This window comes from Dipodomys ordii, unplaced genomic scaffold, assembly GCF_000151885.1.
Source record: "Dipodomys ordii isolate 6190 unplaced genomic scaffold, Dord_2.0 Scaffold127, whole genome shotgun sequence".
Classification (NCBI taxonomy): Eukaryota; Metazoa; Chordata; class Mammalia; order Rodentia; family Heteromyidae; genus Dipodomys; species Dipodomys ordii.
In genome coordinates this window covers 6088850-6102238 of record NW_012267343.1, presented here as the reverse complement: position 1 = coordinate 6102238, position 13389 = coordinate 6088850, and the positions used below count along the sequence as shown (strand labels likewise).

The 13389-nt window shown below is 37.2% G+C and overlaps 1 pseudogene; it reads left to right on the top strand.

The window, feature by feature from the left end:
* Positions 1–1552: 1552 nt before the first annotated feature.
* Positions 1553–13389, top strand: part of LOC105996130 — a 72318-nt pseudogene continuing 60481 nt past the window's right edge.

Genomic DNA, 13389 nt, shown 5'->3' with positions numbered 1-13389 from the left:
TTTAGTCTATAGACAATAATATATTACACAAAGGTAACCATAACTCCCTCAACAAAGTGGCATTAAGACTGTGTAGAATAAAATTATAAATAATTAGGCCAAAATAGCAAAAGATTATAATAATATTTAATAACAATACTATGATTATTGCCCAAAGAAGGCAGAATTCAGGTAGCACTGAATAGTGAAAGATAATTCTTGCCCAGGAAACAATCTCACCTTACTAGAGGATCTCTTTATTCAATTCACTGAATATTGAAAATTCAATTCACTTAATAGTGATGAGACCTTGTCTCTTCTAAAGATTATCAAAGCATTTTTTTTGCTATTTTTAATCATAGAAGTTTAAAATGTATTAGTTGAAAACATGTATTAACAAAATGATCTGGTATGAGCCCGAGGAATTTCAATCAATAGTATTTAGAACTCTTTTGATTATTCAATGAAGAAAATAATTTCCCCTGATAAAAAATCAGGAAAGAGTTCATGGAGCAGGTATTTTTCAATAACTAGAAGAATGGAATTTAGATACATAGATAGAAATGAGAGAGGAGGTTGTTTTAATTTGAGGAAATAAAAAGTATAACGATCCAGAGATTGGTTTGAGGCAAAAGCTGAAAAATGAGGCTCAAACATAACCTAAGTTAGTAGCACAGGTCAGAGAGGCTTATAATAATCAAGTCTATAAGCAAAGGAGATACATTACACATTTCACTCACTATTCTTGAGTAGATACAAATTCTGTGAAGAGAGAATAATTAAATATGTTAAGATTAAAATAGCTTAAAATAGGGCTGGGAAGGTGGCTCAGTGGTAGAGTGCTTGCCTTGCATGCATGAGGCCCTGGGTTCGATTCTTCAGCACCATATAAGCAGAAAAAAGCTAGAAGTGGCGTTGTGGCTCAAATGGTAGAGGGCTAACCTCGAGCTGAAGAGCTGAGGGACAGTACCCAGGCCCAGAGTTCAGGCCCACAACTGACAAAATAAAATAAAGTAAAATAACTTAAAATCATACAACACCTAGGAAATACTAAGCATCTAATACTTGTTTGAGTAATTGATGAGAAGTAAAAGGGTAGATGAATAATGGATAGATGGTAGATGGATGGATGGATAATGAACGAGTGGATGGATGGGTGGATGTGTGGATGATTGGATGGTGTGGTGGATAGATGAACAAACAAATAATTATTATGTCTCCCAGATGTCTTGAACTCAACTGCTTTTTCATTCGTTTATTATGTAGAGTAAATATTTAAATAAATTGTGCAGCAACTGTGCTCCATACTCTATGTGCCTTTGAATTTCATAAAGTTCTCTTGCTTAAGAGTGACCGTGTGAAGAGACTAATTTTCAGCGTGTTATACTTTATTTATTGGCTGCCAGGGAATTTTTTTTCCTTAGTCATTTTTTTTTGCTGAATAATTGATTTTATTTTCATAAGAAGGAAGACAGTTCTTTAAAATTTAGACCCCTAAAGCCAATTTTTATGTTTCCCTCAGCACTGTCATTGGGGCCATTCTGCCTGGCTATTAATACTCTAATGGAGCAGCATGCCCTCTTTCAGAGGGGAAATCAGACATTGTGCTGAGCTGATTAGAAGGGATGGCGTGGAGCTTCTTCCTGACAACGGAAGTCTTGTAACCTCAAATACCAAGGACTATAAATCTCAGCAATATATAATGGTAATTGGCTTGAAAGGCTTAATCGACATAGGGAACGGAAGCCAAGTGCAGAATTATCAGGACTGTAAGCTCCAGGCCTCCGCCTCCTTCCAGGAGAAGATGTGTCGTTTTTCTCCCTCAGTGCTGGGAAGAGCGATAAAAGATTTCAGAAGTTGCTCCTCACTAAAATTTCCAGACTGGAATCTCAGGTGTTCTTTACCTACCATGTAATCCTCACAGTTTCTAAAATGAAGGAAACATGTCTGTCTACTAGGTTAGATTCTGAGAAGGATCCGATGGCATCTAAAACTGTTGAAACATGATAGATTCCCCAACAGTAGTAGCCACAGACTGGAAGAATGTATAATGTCAGAGAATGAGAGGTGGGGTTCTGGTTGTTCGGCAGTTTTCAGAGGGGCCCTTGTTTCTTGGCTCATGACTAATTCACTGCAGAGGCTGAGGCGACTCATTTAGCCTTCCTGAAACTCTTCTTAAATTTACCATTTGCAGAATGGGAATGGGCATAGATCACCTGCTTCTCATGGTCACCACAAGAAATAAAGATGATTATGTAATAGAATTGTTCCATGTGGATGTTAGTATGGGGAACCAATGGTGGTGCCACAAGGTGGCTTCAGGTGGCACAATTGAAGTTGCACTTCCCATTACTGGAGTTTGCTGAAGTTTTGTCCACTAAGTAAGTTGAGGTTAAGATTCCTGAGCTACCATTTTCTAAACAGATAGTTACATAAATCCTCTAATACCTACCCCAGTAAGGAAAGTGGGCTCACTACTGATGGTAACTATCTTTAAACTCATCACTTTGAAGAGGTGTTTAACTTTTCTAAGTCTCAATTTCCTCCTCTGTGCAATGGCCATAATAATGCCTATGTTAGTATAGGTAATGCTAAATCTCAGAATCTTAGTAGCATAACAATGACATATATATATATATATATATATATGTATATACATATCTTACGGATATTGTACTCAAATACTAGTTGTCTAAATTTGAATGTTTTCCATTCACTTATTTTTTTCAGATACCCAGGCTTCCTTTATCATCGTGGATCAAATTTCAACACGTTATCCTAGCAGTTATTTTACAATTGAAAGGAGTCTAAGGGGATTGAATACTCAATATGTCTACCTAGGAGTTTCTCTCTACTTCACTGAACGAACCTACTTGTACTACTCCACCTAAGTGCATGGTGTGAAAAAGAAACCCTGACCTTGGAACTGACCGTGGGCTTCCAACAACTTTTCATTATGGCGTGAAAGTCCAAGATCTCTGACTCAGATATGGTTATTCTGTTCCCAAATGCTGTGAGGACTAGATGGAAAACACACATTAAATGATTAGCACAGGGCCTAGAACATCATACATCATCAGTCGTGATCAACTGAAGTTATAATTCTTCAAATTGCAAGGTTTAATTGATTTTTGAAAAATATCGGTAGAATCCCTTAGACATTAATGATTATCTTAAACCTTGACAACCATAAAGCTGAGCAGGATGGTGCCTGCCTAAAATCCCTGATACTAGAGCAGAGACTTTGAAGATCACAATTTAAGTCCAGTCCAGGAAAAAAGTTAGCAAGATAAGATCTTTTTAACTGTACTCCCAAGCTGACAAGATGAACATTAAGATCTTACCTGAAAAATACCAAAATAAAAATTCTATGATACATGTAGCTCAAGTGGTAGATTGCCTGCTTTGCAAGTGTAACCTGAATTTAAACCTCCAGGACCACAAAAATCATATTAGCAGGCATGATGAGCTATTGTCATTTTAGAACTGATTTTCATTAAATTCCAATATGGTTATTGACTGTATTGACTGTCTACGTTCACCAAGTGGAGCTGACTCTCTTCCTGTCTGGTATGTCATGGAATGTTGGAGAAAATGAGCTTGAATATTCAAATGACTATATATGTGGTTAAAGTATAACCATAATAAGTTATATGAAAGAGAGATGTAGAGTACTAACATTCATGTTTAAAGGTTGGATATGGGGGGTAGGATTGGGGGGGCGGGGGGAGGCTGGGAAGGGATGTGAAGGGTAAACAAAGGAGGAGGCTGCAATGCTCGATAAGAAAAGTACTCATTATCTTGCCCATGTAATTGTAACCCCTCTGTACAGTATATTCACAAAAAATAAAAATAAAAATTTTAGAAAGGCTGGATATAGACTGTGAATTGAAGAAAGTCTTCTCTGTGACCTGGGGAATGAATAGAAATTGTCCACATCATGAATCGGGGAACAGATTTTTAGGAAAGATCACACTGGCCTCACACTAAATGAGTCCTAGAGATCATTCAATGTGGACAGCAGAGCCACTGGAATGTTCCAGAGAATCATCCGCTTAGAAAATATAAATAAATAAAAGCCTCCTGGTAAATACGTCTACAAGGAACATTTGCAATTTACAAGGAACACAAACATCCAAACACTCTAGCAGCCTCAAGGAACTTAACAAATGTTTTGCTTTATTCAATTACAAACATTCTCTGCTCTGGAATTTTCAACTAGTTTTATTTTTCTGTACATAGCATTTCTCAGCCTGATTCAAACCAATGAACGCATTCAAAATAGAAACATTTCTGTGATCTGTGTTGCCCTTGGATGCATATTCACTCTTTGTTAGTTAAACCCACAGCAACAACATGCAAAGATAGTGTGTGTGTCTCTCTCTGTAGCTTCCTGAACATACACATGACCACATTCATACATATACTCAGGGTAGACAATGATTGAGAGAATTAAGTAGCCTTGAAGAACTTAGGCTCTGTCGTGCATTTACTGGTTGTGATTCCAACTTCTTAACATAGCATTCAAAGCCCCTCAGGATCAGGAACCTACCCAAATCTGACAGCTGAATTCCACCATTCCCCATGCATGTGCCCTCTCTTACTGCCAGAGCAAACATCTGTAAGACCCTGGCATTTCCCTCATGCATTCATTTTATTTTTGCATGATGTGGACATCCACTACTTATGATGATTTCCAAAAGCAGAAATCTCTGCCCTCGCACCTCATCCCAAGCTACACACACACACACACACACAACACACACACACACACACACACACACACACACACACACACACACACTTTTCCTCCACACCTATTCTGTCTTGTCTTAAAATGAATTTCACCTTCTTTCAAGGTTATTTTCTGTCCTTATTTTTTCTCTCCACCATGCTGTACCAAATAGCATTTGATACTCATGCCCTGTGCTTACCCCTAATTCCAATTGTGCTATTTTCTAATTAATTATGTGCCTTTCTCTCTCTGTAATTTACATAAATACCCTGACATGAGAATATAATAAATCCTAACACTTTGTATAACATCTTTTACAGAAAAATACTTGTTATGTGACTATTAATCAAATTCCTTATCTAGTCCAGTCTCAGTCCCTGACTCTGTTTGTCCAGCTAAGTTTACCATAATCCTGGTAAGTAAGAAAATACATGTATAGTATTTGAAAACTTTTTACATAGTAAGTCTGAGTGAAAGTATGAGTCAGTAAGCATTTGAGTGCCAGCTATATCCTAGATCATAAACACAAAAGTACTTTGCCTATAATAAATACTCTATAAATAGAAACATAGATTTAATACTCATCTTGTAATGCACTACTAGGACAAATGTAGATAGATACACATTTGTCTGTTTAATTATAATAAGGATAATAATATGAACAATCCTGTTTATGTTCTTGACAAATAAGAAGAAGACTAAGGAATGTAGAGCTTGCAAATGCAGGCGTTCTGAACAAGATGACAGTTCTCTATGCATAACTGGTTATGAATTCCAGGATCAGTAAATTTAATACATTTTATATCATTGTAAATGTTTGTTCTACTCCCAAGGAAGATTAAAAATAGGAAAAAAAATTCCTGTGTTTGGCTCAGGAGCTTCCTTCTCTCCTGGCAGTATGTATCAGACTAAATGTCACAAGAATATTTCAGCATGTGTGAGTAAATATTTACACTCATTTTAAGCAGATATTCCAAATTCCTTGTTGCTTTTCAGCAGAAGACTAAACCTGGTGGCAAAAGTTATGAATAGAACCTTCTCTCACCTAGAGAGAAGAGGATTCTCAAAGATTCTTACCTCCACGATTCTCTAATTTTTTTTCTCCTTCCATCCTCTTTGGGTTGAACTGTTGGAAGGAAGAAATAGCTCTTTGTCACAGAAATATCTATCAAGCTACTTCAAGCTACAATTCTATAGTCTCAAGAGCCAGTAGAAGATTTAGCTGTGAGCTCAAATAAGTTAAAAATTGTATATGTAGATATTGATATAGGTATATTCTAAGTAGATATAGATATGAAATTGTAATACATATATATGACAGTATATAAAAGAACTCTAGGATCTATAATGTGAATAAAATGAATAAGCAACTGATCTTTGGTTGCAGAGTAGACAAATTTCTGATTTTAAGAAAAGTCAGAAACTGTGGCTAGAACAAATTGGAAACTATGTTTTCTTTGAGAATGAGGAGAGCAAATGAGCAATCAGAGGGAGAATACTACTAGGTGGATGAGTTGATGCTACACAAAATTTGAATGATATACATATATATAGTTCACTCTATTGAATGCTGTCTTATGTGTATGCACATATACCCTTGTTTCTATGTGTGTGTGTAAAAATGGTCATTTCTTCTGCTTCCTAAAGTTCCCTTGGAGTAGAGGTCATCCTTGAGAAAAAGCATAAAAGCCTCTGGCAATAGAGCAAAGGAATAATCACAGTGCTTTTCATTGGTCCAGGAGGACAGGTTATAGAATATCATTGGTGCTATAGAACTGCCCATAAGGTAAGGGGACCACACATCATGCTTTACCAGAATCAGCTCTTAGCTGCAGTGTTCCCAAGGGATTTGAAAGTGGGGGCTGCCTCTCGGCTCATCTGAGAAAGGTGATTTACCATTGACCAACATGGATCATCTGCCTGTGAGTGCTTTGAACTATTACTAGCCTTGACTCACTAGTCCTGGAAACTACAAAAGAATCTATGTGAGTACTATGTTGATGTTGAAATATATAAAAGGATCAATTAGAACCAAAGAGCGTTACCAATGTTAAGATAAAGGAGCACTTACTGAGCACCTTCTAGCCAATAGTTCAGCTATACACTGACACTGGACTTACAAAGATCAGCGGGGCGGGGGTGTCTATATTTTGCATCCTAACACTACTGGATCAACAATTTTGCCTAAAGAGACAATGAAAGAAACATGGAAAGGAGGCAGAAAGTCTTGCTTACAAGACAATACATGTATATTATGTGCCCGCTTAGTGAGTATTCCTATAGCAAGTATTATGGAGACAACAAAGATATGGAAAGAAGATAGACTTGGGTAAAGGTAAGGAAAAAGTATTATTTTGCATACATTTATCTTTGTTGTTATTGAGTAGTTAATTTTTCCAGAAATATTGCATTGCATATAAAAGCTGGATGAAAAGAGTTTAGAATAGTCAACCACAAGTAGAAGACCTTGCAACCTAAGTAAATTAAGGACTTGAGACTTGATCCTCAAAACAATGGGGAGCCATTAGTGGATTCTGAAGAGTGAAAATTTATAATCAGAGCAATTCCATAGAAGAGCAAATTGACAATACACTTCCTGTAGGAGAAGCTAGAAACAGATGACCTGTTATGGAGTAGGTAAAACAGAGCATTTTAACTTCATAAAACCTCGTGTGAATGGCACCCTTTTGTAGCAATAAGTTACTAGCATTTGTTCCTCAGTTATAAGGTATCAGTAACCAACTACACTTGTAGGGGAGAACAGGGCATATGGGAGATTTCCGTAAATGTGGAACTCTTGTTTCTAAATGTATTAATTAAGACTAATACTCTCAGCTATACACTTTAAGGCCAATTGCCAGTCATTCTTCAGAATCTTCATTTATGCATAGATTATCTCTCTATATTCCTCTAATCTTCTAGAGCTCTAGTGTTCTTTCAACCACCCTGAGTTCATTATTCTATTGGCAAGGTAGATGCCCAGTGATTGAATTGTGATATTAGTGATAATAAATATTATTATACCAACTACTGAGATTATGGTATTTCTTGGTGCAATGAATATGAATCATCCTAACTACCAGAAATGTACCAAAAAACAAGTATTGTACAAATCAATATAACTTTTGTCTATTCGTCCTTAATTTCTCCTGCTTAAACATACCTGAACCTGTGGAGATTTGAAATAAATATTGATTGATTACATGTTGTCATTGCAAATTAGGTAATCACAGGCATGAAATAGTGCTCAAGATGGAGTTTTATTCAGCCTTGAAAAGAAAACAAATTAAGGGGTTTGAAGGAAAATGGAAGATTGTGTTAAATGAATGAAGCCAGTGTCTCAGAGACACATATAACATGTTTTCTCTCATATGTGGAATTTGGAGATGCAAAGGACATGAAAGTGAATTAGGAAATGAAGAGGAAAGGGGGGAAAGAGGAATAGGACAGGGTAGTAGACAAGTTGAATATCATTAAAGTACTTTCATCACATCTGTACAGATGTCAAAATGACATATAAAACTCATACGAAATATAAAACTCTAACAATTAACATAGGATAAAAATAGTGGGTGGAGGACAAATGGAAAAAAAGAATATTTCTTGAAAAGAGAATGGCCCTAGTTTGCAATATTTACTCTCCCTCTCGCATTGTTTTGTAATATTGGCCCATTCCTTTCATTTCTTAACGTCTATCTTCTCTAGATATTAGAAATGTGAGTAGTTTCTTGAGGAGTAAACATGTTATTATATGTTCTTAGTCCAGATTCTCTAGAAAACACTTGGATTAAGTGTTATTGCCTAATCTGTTGCATGCAAACTCAGGCTAGGAAGGAAATGAGGCCTGCTAGGTTGGACATAGATGCAATGTTGTACATTTGCATTCCATGGGGAACTAAACAGTTGAACCATAGGAAGTGGATTCATGTGCTTGTGTGGCCCATCTCCAGGCCAGGTATATAAAGAAAGAACACTTGAGGCTTGTTCATATCACAGAAGAAGGGAAGGTAATTCATTCCTCTGTTTTCTGTTTTCCACCCTCCGGACAGCTTGCTATTCCCTTTTCTACAGTTGCTCACAAATCTCCCATTCCTCACACCACCCCTGCCCTGTGCATTTCCCTTGCATGGAAGTAGCAAAGACAACCTAAAATTTATAGCAAGTAGCTAGTGCATTTGGCACACGTATACACATATGTAAACATTTCTGGTGGGAATAGCCTCAAGCAACCATGAAGGCCAAGAAGCCCTGCAATCTGCTATCAGCAAGCTAGAAAACCAGGAAACCTACTATTATAATTCAGTCCGAGTCCGAACATTTGAGAGTCAGGAGAACCAACGTTATTACTCCCAGTCTCTGCATAAAAGCTAGAGTACTGGGGGCAGAAAGAGACCCACAGGGGATGAGTGAGGGAATCACTACTAGTATAAACTGTGGAGTTCAAAAACCAAGGACCAGAACTCCGATGTTTAGGGACAGAATAAAGGTAGATGTTCTGTTGAAGACGAAAAGAGTTCTTCTACATTTCATTCTATCAGCCTTCAATGGATTGGTGAGGTCCATCTACAATGGTAAGGGCAATCTTCTTTGTTCAGTTCTTCTCACAGACATATCTAAAAATATACTTTCAGCTATCTGGCATCCTTGAGCCCAGGCAACTCTATTGATAAAATTAATCATTATGGCGATAGAGGTGAGCATGTGGGTCCATCCTTTGAGAAGGAACTATGATGGACTGGCTGACACAAAAGATTGAAGTCCACAGAGAGTGTCAATGGGAGAATCTAACAGAGAGTGTCAATGGGAGAATCTATCAGAGTGTCAATGGGAGAATCTAACAGAGAGTGTCAATGGGAGAATCTAATGTGGCTCAGAAGAACACAGAAAACCAAACGGACAGAAAATTGAGAACTGAGTGCCATGTATCTGGCACAGAGGACATTGAGTAGGTATTGAATATTATTTTCTCTCACATGATGTAACTAAGAATTTTTTTCTTAAAATTATTATCTCTGCTAGAGAAAGTTGATTGAGTTAGGAGAATGGTACTCACAGCAAACCTTCTAGAGAAGAAGAAACTAATTTGAGGTTGCAAATTTAATTGTTTTGAGCACCGCATGAGTCCATCTGTTTCCACTGCCGAGTACAGTGTCTAATGCACAGAACAAAAAAGTGGGTTTTATTAGAAATACTTGTTAAAGAAATGAATATTTCAACAAGAAAAAATAAAACTTTGGTTAATCTGGAATTTCAGAATATTAGACTTGGAAAAAATCTTAGAGATTGTTTAGTCCATTTATTTTCTTTCCATACATAGAACTAACTTTGAGCTTCTCAGAGGCAAAATAACTTTTCCAAAGTCCCATAGTGAGTTAATGTCCCAAGTAGTCAAAAAATATAAATTTCTAAATGTCTTACTACAGCTCCATATTGATAATACTCTGAGAATACAAATAAATCAGGTAATAAATGAGAGCTGTGTTTTCTCTGATATGGAGAATACCTTAGTCACTTTATATCTGTGTGAAATATTTAGTCTTCTCATTTCACATATAGTGAGACTATAGTTTCAAAAGATCAAGCACCTTGCTCCCTCATTAAAAGGCAGAGTCCTAAATTAAAGGCAAATCTTGCCACATCTGACACTCTTAACTTACATAGCCTGTGTCCTACATGATTCATGTAAAAGGAGGTAGAATTCACACAATGTTTAGCAAGAAGCAAGGGGCATAGAAGGAAAGTAGTAGGAGTGAGCAGACTTTGAACCAACAGCAACAAAATAAAGTAACAAAGTTTCCTTCTACCTCCATCTGCTGGTGTGTGTGTGTGTGTGTGTGTGTGTGTGTGTGTGTGTGTGTGTGTGTGTGTGTGAAAAAGTCCCTTCTGGGAAAGACTCACTCAGCTCCAAATACTTTTCCAAGACATTCTTGGAGCTGAGACTAACATATCCAATTTGGCAGTGAGAAGTGTGATTTTAATTAGACCATTTCCCTCTGGGGCCTGGGGGTCTGCTGGCTGAACTTCATAAAAGAGTCTGTGGGTGGGCAATGCACCAGGAGCTCAGAGGTGAGCAGCATTCAGGACAAGCCTCCCAGAGGGGCCTGGCTGTCATTTTGTGAAATTTCCCCTATTCCTTCCTCCTCTTAAAGTAATTGGAAATTGCTACACTGAGGGAGAGAGGTGGACTCTTTTGGATAGGAAAGGGCTTTGGAGTTCTTGGATTCAATCCAGCTAATATTCAGGGCATTTGTCTTCTAGCCACAAGGCAGCAGTGTAGATCGGTCACTTAATTCAGACAGGTGCCCCCTCGTCTGCTCCACAGAATCCCTTCTGGGCTGAGAGAGACTGCCACTAGCCAAGTGGGAAGTTTCTGTTCCTCCGGTCCATGAAATCACCTGGTCTCAACCTTCTCTCCTCCAGAATATTTTATGATTTAAAGCTTTTTACTTCTACAATGGGGGACCATACAGAGATATATTATTGGTTGCTGACAACATCTCCTCCATGCTGGAGAAAACTAAGGTTATACAGCTGGGTTTGTGGGTGGGCTTGTTGGCGGGGTGGGAGGGGTGGATGGGAAGGACAAATGTATAGCAGAGAATAAAAACCAAGTTGACTCTCAGAGAATCTGAGAGTTGAGAGAGATTTAGGTGGCACATCCTGTTTTCAAGACTTCCCTGGGCCATCAACTCCCTTTGAAAATTGGATGTGTACTTCTTATCCTGAGAAAAGATGAGATGTCTAAAATAAAAATCCAATCGCATCAAGTTTTTGCTTTGAATCTCTGAGATGGATTTCTACTATACTCAGATTTAATATATTACCTTTAAACCAAGAATCTCTGACCCCATATACTTCTCCAGTTTTCTAATTCATACTCTTCACAGTTTTCTGTATAGCATTCTTCCTTCTTACAAGGTCCTGAGGATTCTCCCTCTCTTTCACTAGGCTACCCTAACTTCATCCCCAATCTATATTCTGTATTTACTTGGCTAAATAAAACCCATTGCTCACAGCTCCAATTAGGAGTTATATCTCTTCTGAAACTTTTTCACTTAGTTCTCCTCCCCTGCTTATTGGCAAAATTGGAAGACTGACCAGGTCCTCCCATGGCAACCTGTTTCAACTGTTTCAACTAGCACTGACACTAGATTGTATTTGCTTAATTTTCTCTTTTCAGCTAAAATGTAAGCTCCATAAAACTAAAGACAGATCTGCTTTTTTTGTATCCCTATACCCTACTTTGGTGTTAAGCATATTGTAGGTATGCAGTAAATATTTGATACACTAACAAATGAAACCCCAGAGGGCTTCTTGTTAAACTTTTAATGATATTTGTCATTTCCTGAGGATTATATACTTCTCTTAAAAGCCATACAGAATTTAGAGGACTGGTGTCACTTTTCACTAATAATTTACAAATAGACAATAAAGACTGTTGGTGTTAAGCATGAAGTTTTTGGTAAACAATGGCTTTTGGAAATATTTTAAAATATGGACCTGAATTAAGGCTAGAGTGTTAGTTGCATTGTATTGAATCTGGAATTCTGTTTATGTAGTTTCTCAAATACACATGAGGACACTAACTTGATTGAATTCACTGTGCTCAATATGTACAAGTAAAGGCCCAGACAACAGAAATATTGGCAGAGATGAACCTAGACATACTCAGGAAATCAGGAGACAGCCAGAGGGCAGCCGTCCTTCTGTGCTTTTCCAAAAGGAAAGATTTTGAACTGCATTTGGATAATTATTTGTCAAGATTTAGAATCAAGAACAGTCAAAAGAACAATCTGGCCAGAAAGAAAAGTTTATTAGTTATTGAAACAAGGCAATAAGAATAATTGGAAGGCAGAACTGATTAAGAAATAAATTTCACAATGTTGGGTAAGAAATGTACTCATTTGTAACTGTAACCCCTCTGTACAGTATTTTCACAATAAAAAAAGAAAAAAGAAATAAATTTCATAAGTTCCATCTTTTCACTCTGTATATCATCCTATGTTTTATTTTTACTTTTTATTTTATTTTTTATTGTGAACATACTGTACAGAGGGGTTACAATTACATGGGCAAGATAATGAGTACATTTCCTATCAAGCATTGTAGCCTCCTCCTTTATTTACCCTTCACATCCCTTCCCAGCCTCCCCCCCCAAAGTTGTAAAGTTCGTTTTTGACATGCCAACTTGTGCTTCTCATTGCTGCAATGGGTCCACCTGTATCCTTATTTAAACGACTTGTTTTTCCCCATCTCCTCCACAAATTATACCGACATCAAACAGTGAAAGCAGGGGTTATACTGTGGGGGAGGGACATACAAAGCAACAAAGAGATAATCTTATAAATGCTTTAGAAACACATGCATGAAAGAAAAAAACATTTAAATACATATCTTAGGGTTCATTTTCCTAACATCACCTTATCTGACCTTTTCTGCTTGACCCATACATATACTAGATATTGCAAATAAGGGAAACCATGGGACCTATGTTTCCTTGGGCTTGGCTTACTTCCCTTAATATAATTTTTTCCAAGTCTTTCCATTTCCTAACAAATGGGGCAATGTCATTCTTTCTGATAGAGGCATAGAATTCCATTGTGTATATATACCACATTTTCTTGATCCATTCATCTACTGAGGGGCATCTGGGTTGTTTCCATATCTTAGCTATG